The sequence below is a fragment of the Miscanthus floridulus genome, chromosome 10, assembly GCF_019320115.1.
Source record: "Miscanthus floridulus cultivar M001 chromosome 10, ASM1932011v1, whole genome shotgun sequence".
NCBI classification, from domain to species: Eukaryota; Viridiplantae; Streptophyta; class Magnoliopsida; order Poales; family Poaceae; genus Miscanthus; species Miscanthus floridulus.
Window position 1 is genome coordinate 126,698,951 of NC_089589.1, and position 8,760 is coordinate 126,707,710.

At 39.5% G+C, this 8,760-nt stretch overlaps 1 long non-coding RNA gene across 1 annotated transcript; it reads left to right on the plus strand.

The window, feature by feature from the left end:
• The first annotated feature begins 6,947 nt into the window (after window positions 1–6,947).
• Window positions 6,948–8,225, plus strand: LOC136485640 (uncharacterized). Its single transcript, XR_010766510.1, has 2 exons — window positions 6,948–7,063; window positions 7,491–8,225. It is a non-coding gene; the product is annotated as an uncharacterized lncRNA (long non-coding RNA).
• The last annotated feature ends 535 nt before the right edge of the window (window positions 8,226–8,760 follow it).

Sequence of the window (8,760 nt, forward strand, 5' to 3'; positions counted from 1 at the left end):
TGTGTGTTTGAATATTATATTAATCTCTACGAATTAGCTCATGTTTTTTAATTGATTACTGATACCCTGCATGAACCAGTGGTTCTCCCGTGGTCATGAGTCACTCGTGGCCAGTCACCTCAGCCCATGAGTCGATTTTCAAAAGTCACCGGAGAAGCCCTAAGGCAATAGGCATTTAGGATAAAGTTTAAATGCTCCATACAAGTTTGGCTAATATTTAGACAACCTCCTGCACTGAAGCTGGGTTTGATTTACTGCCCAAACTTTTTTAGTCGGTCCAACCCTTTGATATTATTTAGTTTTTTCGCTTTCTCCAAAGGCCATAGTCAAATTTATTTGTCCTAGAAAAATTGCAATCCTAGAGTATGTCAGCTAGTGAGGTCTACTGGTACAGGAACCTTACCAGCGTCTTTTCCATCTCCTGCTAAAAAAAGGGCCGCTGCACCCGAAAAAAAGAATTGGCCGCAACCCTCACGTAGTAACACGTGGCGTGGCTTCCAGAGACGGATGATAAAGACTGACAGATGGGCCATGGCATGAATTGAAAGGCAGCCATTGCCGTGCCGCTTACAACTATATTCGTATTTTTTTCATTCTGCAAACCAGATAGTCTGACTACAATGGTACATAGGGGCATTTAGGTAAAGTAGTGTTTTAATTTCGATCCTTTAAAAATCATAACTAATAATTTATGATGTGCTTTTTTAACGTAAGTTTTTATGGTGTCAGCTAACACCTTGCAAAATTTGAAACCAACTTAGAACGTGAAAATTTGACCAATTGGAATAGTTCATGATGGTAAACTGAACCAAAGGTTAGTTTAGGAAATTATTTGGATACTGGTGAAACTTCAGGAAAGTAATTTGAATTTTGTAACATTTTATTAAATTGGTTTCAAGTTCTTTTCTTGAATTATAAACTTCGCATTTTTCGACAACGAAAATATGTCGTTTGCAATATTATTTTGGGCCAAAAAAAAACGAAGCATATCAGGGGGATTTTGCAAACATAGCCAAGCACGTGGGAGTAACGTTTTTATATTTATTATAAACCTAGAGGGCCATGTAAGAGCAAGGGCAATGTATATGGACCAGGTAATCCATAAAGATGGATCCGATGTCAGTTGACTATAGTTATGTACTTCCTCTGGTTCTCTAAAGCAAGTCGTTTTGAGTTGTCTTAAGTCAAACATTTTAAACTTTGACTACAAGTAACTTCTTTTGGATTGAGTTTGAAAATATAAAAGTGATGTAAGTAGATTTATCTCGAAATGTAGTTTCATAAAAGTATATATTGACTATATTTTATAAATATTTTATAGCAAAAAGTTGCAGTTAAAGTCGTTTCTTAAAGACCGTGTCGATGTCCCAAACGACTTGCTTTAGAAAACCGGAGGGAGTATTTTGCTACAACGTTTTGTCCATAGAGGTGGGTCCCGCTTTGTATAAAAGAATGTTAAAGAAATCAATCATCCCTTCCTGGGGGAACATGCCAGCAAGATGACAGGAAAAAAGAAGAGAGAGGAAGAAAGAAATATTTTTCTATTGTTAATGGGTAGTCCATAAGCATGTGGGTAGCTTTAGCTATATACTGCTCTATGGATTACTCATGCAATGGGCTTGTTCGCTGGTTGGTGCTGGTGCTGGTTTGGGCTAGCTGGTGCTAGTTTTTTATGAGAGGAAAATACTGTTAACTGGCTAGTTTGGGCTGGCTAAAACCAACAGACGAACAGGCTAAATGTTTCAGTCAGGTTATAGTGAATATTTAAATGTCTATGGACTACTTCTAAACCACATTGTGGTTGCTCCAAAGGGGTTTATTGCAATTAATTATTCCCGCAGCAATTGGTCCCGCACAGGAGGTGGAACAAGTCAACCGGGCGCCGCCGCCGCCTGACCGAGATGGCGTCTTCCGCCTCGCCGCCCGCCGCCAGGTTGTGGATGGCCACTGACACGGTTCCTTCTTGCCTAGAGATTTTCTAGTTCTGGTTTGTCTTATAGTAGAAAACAACTAGTATTTGGTGCGTTTCCTAGATCCGGTCTCCAGCATTGCAAGAGATTGCCCTGATTGGGGGCTTAGGGTTCATGCTTAAATTTGAGCGAACCGTCAGATTTCGATTGTTTCCCGAATCAATCTAGATTACGAGATATTGGGAGAGGCACCGTCCTCATTGGTTAGTTTCCTTCACGAATTGCTACTGTATGTTTATTTGCTTGTTCAATTTCTGTCAAAATGTGTGATAGGGAGCGAGCATCTGTATATCCATGCGCGAAAAAACGTTAATTTCTGGCAAACATATAACGAGGTGAAACCATCTTATTTAGGTTCCACCAGTAACTGTTCATCTGAGTCAATGTAGAATGTAAATGCAGCCCTCTTGAGTTTCTGTACCTTGCAATCTGCTAACTTGCTTTTGTTTCTTGCTGTTATACTCTCGAGTTAATCTAGTATGTAACTATATTCAACCTCTTCGCTGGTTGGTTTCTGGGCTAATAAGCCCAGCTAATGCTGGTTTATTGTGAGAGGAAAACACTGTATCATAGCTGATAAGCCCTAGCTGAAACCAACAAGCGAACAGGCCGATTGATTGTATCAGTACATTGACCCCTGACTTACTGTTACTTACATGTTGCTCTCTCCACGGGCACGGGCACCAACAGGTCAGAGAGCACAGGAGAATCTCCTTGGTTCATTGCCACTTTTGCTACCAACCACATGGCAGGAGACAAGAGTCTCATCTCCAACCTGGTACCTGTAAACAACCAAGTTATCAAAGCAGGGGTAGGCGCGGGGATGCAGGTGTGTGGCAGAGGGTATGTGAACACAGAGACAGTGGTCCTCCCTGACGTGTGGTATGTCCCAGGGCTCACAATGAACCAGGTATCCGTGGGGCAGCTAACCCAAGAGCCCGATCTAATTGTTGAGATTGGTGGTGGTGCTTGTCGCATCAGCAAGAAGAGTGATGGGTCTGTTCTCGGTGAAGCACGTTTGAGGTCTGATCATAAGTATGTGGTAGACTTCCTGAAAATTAAGCTGAATTAGGTGTGGAGCTTCGCTGGTGTCTTCAAATGCATAGAGGGGTGATTAGTGATGTTGGCTACTGCTTTCCTTTATATGGTAACTGCTGGATTGAAAATGGCTAAGGTCTGGAGTTTATATGGTATTTGCAATTTCTATTGATTTAGGATATTGTGTGCATGGTATCTGTGCATATGTTTAACTGTTACATGTTGACTATATAAGAAGTACTTAATGAGTCTATGACCTCTTGGGCATTTAATTTATGCAACTTGGGAAGTCCTTTTCGGCAGTGATAATATAATCCAGTGAGATCTGGTTTCAGCTGTATGCTCTGCCACTGAATTTGTTTTTGATGTGTGACTATCTGTCTGCAATCTGTTGGTGCCACAGTTGTGAACCTGTGCTATATGGGTTTTGATGCACATGGTAAACTAGGTTTGTTTGATGAATTTGATTCTTGGCATATACTGTATTCCTGATATATGGTTTTATTCATTTTTGGTGGGTTGCAGTGGTGCTTATAACTGCACACATGATTTGACAACTTCGCTTCCAAATTTCTAACCAAACTTTCTGCCTGATGGTTGCAAATCCCACAAGTATCCCCTTGCATTTGTCTCTTTAGCTGTGCTTAGAGAGTGCATATACTGGTTGGTACAACCCATCTTTTTGTTTACATAAATTTAAGACACTCTCTGTACTGTCTAACCACAGTTTGAGAAAGCGACATGTTCTAAAGGTAGTGTGAATGAGTCTAGTGCGTCTAAAAAGTTACCAGGAAACAAGGCAATACAAAACTGAGTGGACTGCTTCTAACTAACTTTGTGGGTAGCTTTCTGCCTGTGTGCCTGCCAATAATAAACTCTGGTGCCTGGGTCAGTGACCATGGAGGCGGAGGTCCTCCCTAATGTAGGGCACGTCCCTGGGCTCTCTATGAACCTGGTGTTAGTGGGGCAGATCACTGAAGATCCTGATTTAGTTATCAAGATTGGTGGTGGTGCATGTCGTATTAACAAGAACAGTAATGGCTGACGTGTCTGTCATCAGTAAAGTCCATTTGCTACAAGATAGACTTTCTGAATTAGGTGCCTTGATCGGCATGAGCATGATGGTGTCTTCAGATGCATAGAAAGATGGTAGGGATTTCTGCCGCTGCTTTCCTTTTGAATAGTATAGTGCTTAATGTGAATGAGTAAGGTTCAATAAATTCTCTGTTAAATTCAGATTATCAACTTATATTGGTCTTATAATATTGTATTCACAGCATCTATATATGTTTAGCTGTTATATTCGTGAGTACTGTATGAGTCTCCGATCTCATAGCTCATTGCAGCTGATTCTGGTTTTGCAACTGAATGAGCGTTTTCTGAACAGTGATCGCATTAGTCGTGTGTGTCCAGTTACAGCCAGCTGCACTTCTATTTATGTGTGATGTCTATCTGCTAGCTGGTAGCTAGTCAGACTGTTGAGCAGGCATTATTGTTTAATGAATTTGGCTATATTATACATATATTGTATTCTTTTATGGTTAAATGTTTTTGGTGGGTAGATGCTATACTGCTTATTCCAGCCATCTGCCTCAACCTATGTAATGTTAACATTCAGCCTGACTGTATTTCTTGCTTTAGCTTTGCATTAATGCCTTTTCAGTGTGGACCTGTTGCCTTTTGCTCGTGCCTGGTAGTAAGTCCAATTGTTTAGCGACATAAATCTGAAGACACACTGTAATCTCCTGCCAGAGTTTGAGAACCCAAGTGACAGTAATATGAAGGAAGTAGTTTGCCTAGTGTGATTGAGATGTTATTCTGAAGCATTCCCAAATCCCCACACGGTGAATGGCACTTGAGCATTTTGTAAGTTCTCAAAGTTTGAAACTTCCCAATGCAGTTATCTCCAATAGAGAAGGCAACACTAATTTTGAGCTCTCAGCTTCCAACTCACGCTATGCGACTTTTAAGATTGTCAGTTCTTAGTAGTCGCCCTTATATAGTTGTTAGTTTAGCTGGTTCGTTTTTTCTCAAAAAAAAAAAAGTTTAGCTGGTTCGTTTTGTGTGTCAAGCTGCACGTTGTTACTCTTGACTAAATATCTAACATCAGATGCATGATTCATCTCATTTGGGAGTAATTCCAGGTCTCTTTAGTTTGCTTGCCGTCTTTATACATTTATGAATATCACTGTTATGAATTGTGGTATTTTGACCATTTTTGTTGAGATATTTATCAAGTCTTTGCATGTTGTTAACAAATGGTGCCTTTTTTTTTCTCTCACTTTGCAACATTGATGGTTTACATGACTAGAATTTTTTTCGAGCTTCATTTGAATTAGGTATAAATAGGGTGGGACACATGTCAAATATTGCTGGAATTGACATTGAAAATTATTGCTACTAATATGCACATATATTTTCCCTTGAAACAAAATAACACAAAACATGAACAAGCTAAGATCATGCACCAAGGGGAAACAAAAATCATTGGTAACAAGACATAAAAAAGCGGTCGTAGCGACCAAGGCTAATAAATATTGACATATTGTACCCACTGGTGCGAGGTTGATTTATATTAATTTAAGTTTAATCTTAGCTCTAACTTTTAGGGATGACCAAACAAGCACAATATTTCAAGGGGAAAATGTAAAAAAAATACAAAACAAAAGTAGCTAAGAGGCCGTTTGGATCCTTTTTATTTTGGAGAAATTGAAATCTACTCAATGGAGTAGGTTATTTGGCATGGAATTTGACTTTCCACAACTTTCCCAAGTTCACATTTGAGCCTCTCTCAAATTCATAGAGTGGGAGATGGAATTTGATTATATAGATCATTTCTACTCTCCAACTTATGGACACGCTCTTCAATTCGCTTCTCTAAAGTAGAAATACAACATATAAGTATCTCCCTTATATGGCTGATAATAATTTACAAATATATTCCATATAGAATCAAATTAGCTTAATTAATTTGTGCATAGATTATAATTATTAGAATGAATTCAATTTCAAGGATCCAAACGGGCCCAGCTTAATATATACAGGGAAAGTAGTGTGGCAACCGTTGGAACCAATATAAGCCAAGCAACCTTTTATTAAACAACTTTTATAAAAAAACCTTTATTAAACAACTAAGGTTGGAAAACGCAGAAAAATAAAAAGACCGTCTATTTTATTTAGTGCTACCTAATCATAAACCAAAGTAGAATTTTTAGGGCACGATAGGTTCCTAGTTCAATTTGTACCTATATAAGGCAAGTTAATTTTATAAGATAGTCTAAGTTACACTCCCAAGTTTGGCCAATATCCACACAACTCCCTAAACTAACATTTGGTTTTATTTTCTACCCTAACTTATTTAGTTGGTCAAACCCTTTAACAAGATTTTGTTTTTTTTTGCCTCTCCACCTAATAAATGTGTTTTAATTTCAAAATTCGTGAGGTGTTAGCAGAAATAACAACTTACATTCAGAAGATACATTATTATTTTTTTCATAATTATGTTTCATATAATTATTCTATTTCTAGTGCTAATTTATTGTTAGATGTCCTAACCTGCAAATTTGTGATAAAATTGATGATATATTTTAAGCATAAGCTACAGTGTCAACTATTACCCTACAAAATTTAAACTTAAAACTCAACTTAAACATAGAAATGGTCTAACTGAATAGCTCAGAAGTAAATTGAATCAAAAGTTAGTTTATGGGTTATCTCGACAGTTGTCTAAACTTTGGATAAGTACTGGACTTTTTTCTAAGTTTTATTAAATTGGTTTCCAAGTTCTTTTTTTTATTATGAAGTTTGCAATTGCCCACCCGTTTGCAATATTTTGTGAAAGAAATAGGAAGCACGTGAAGGTGGACTTTTGCAAACATAGCCAAGCACGTGGGAGTAACATTTTATATTTATAATGGGGTTTATTGCAATTTATTATCGCCTGCAGCAATTGGTCCCGCACGAGAGCTACGAACAAGTCAACCGGCCGCCGCCGCCACCGCCGCGGTCGCCGCCGTCATCGAGATGGCGTCTTCCGCATCACCGCCGGCCTCCAGGTTATGACGGCTACTGACACACTTCCTTCTCGCCTAGAGATATCCTAGTGCTTGCGTGCCTTATAAAAAACTACTAGTATTTGGTGCGTTTCCTAGATCCGGTCTCCATCATTGCTAGAGATTGCCCTGATTGGGGGGCGTTAGGGTTCAGACTCGATTATTTCACAAATCAACCTGGAGCATGATATGTTTGAAGAAGCACCATCCTCTTGATTGGTTAGGTTTTTTTCTCACGAATCGGTACACTTTCACCTGAATCAATGTAGCATGTAAATGTAACCCTCTTTGATAGTTTCTGTACCTTTACCCTAACTTGATCTTGTTTCTTGCTATTATTATACTCTCGAGTTGATTTAGTATGTAACCCTATTGATTGCTTTAATACATTGACCCCTGACTTGCTGTTACTTCTTGTTATCGTACCTAGTGGGTCGAATCCTGGCGCTGCCTCCACGGGCGCCGGCAAAAACAGGGCAGTCAACTCAGGGGAGGTTCCTTGGTTCATTGCGACTCGTGCTACCAACCACATGACAGGAGACAAGAGTCTCATCTCCAACCTGGTACCTGTAAACAACCAAGTTGTCGAAGCAGGGGAAGGCGAGGGGATGAAGGTGTGTGGCAAAGGGTCTGTGAACACAGAGAAAGTGGTCCTCTCTGACGTGTGGTATGTCCCAGGCTCATTGCGAACTTTGTGTCGGTGGGGCAGCTAACTGAAGATCACAATCTGATTGTTCAGCTTGGTGGTGGAATGTGTCGCGTCAACAAGAAGAGCTGATGGGTCTGTTCTCGGTAGAGCACCTTTGAGGCCTGATAGGAAGTATGCAGTAGACTTTCTGAAAATTGAGCTGAATTAAGGTGTGGAGCTTGGCGGGTATCTTCAAATGCATAGAGGGTAGATAGTGATGTCGGCTACTGCTTTGCTTCATATGGTAGCGCTGAATGGAAAATGGCTAAGGTCTATTTTTTTCCTCCATGGTTTTAGGATATTGTGTGCACAGTATCTGTGCATACCTTTAACTGTTACATGTTGACTATAGAAGAAGTAATGGACGAACCTGTGGCCTCTTAGGCATTTATTTCTGGTTTTGCTACTGAAGGGAAGTCCTTTTTGGTAGTGATAATGTAAGCCAATGAAATCTGGTTTGAGCTGTATGCTCTGCTACTGAATTTGTGTCTGATGTCTGACTATCTGTCTGCGATCTCTTGGTGCCATAGTTGTGAATCTGTGGTATATGGTTTGGATGCACATGGTAAAGAATGTTTGCTTGATGAATTTGACTATTGGCACATACTGTATTCCTGATATATAGTGTATTGGTGTTATTCCTTTTTGGTGGGTAGAGTGGTGCTTATAACTGCATAAATAATTTGAGCACTGTGCTTCCAAATTCTCACCAAACTTTATGCTTGTCGGTATCCCCTTACATTTGTTGCTTTAGTTGTGCTTAGAGTTTATATGGTATGTGCAATTTCTATGGTTTAGGATATCTTGAGCACCGTATCTGTGCATGTTGACTATATAAGAAGTACTGAATGAGCCTATGACCTCTTGGGATTTAATTTATGCAACTTAGAAAGTCCTTTTCGGCAGTGATAATATAATCCAGTGAAATCTGGTTTCAGCTGTATGCTCTGCTACTGAATTTGTGTTTGATGTGTGACTATCTGTCTGCAATCTGTTGGTGCCACAGTTGTGA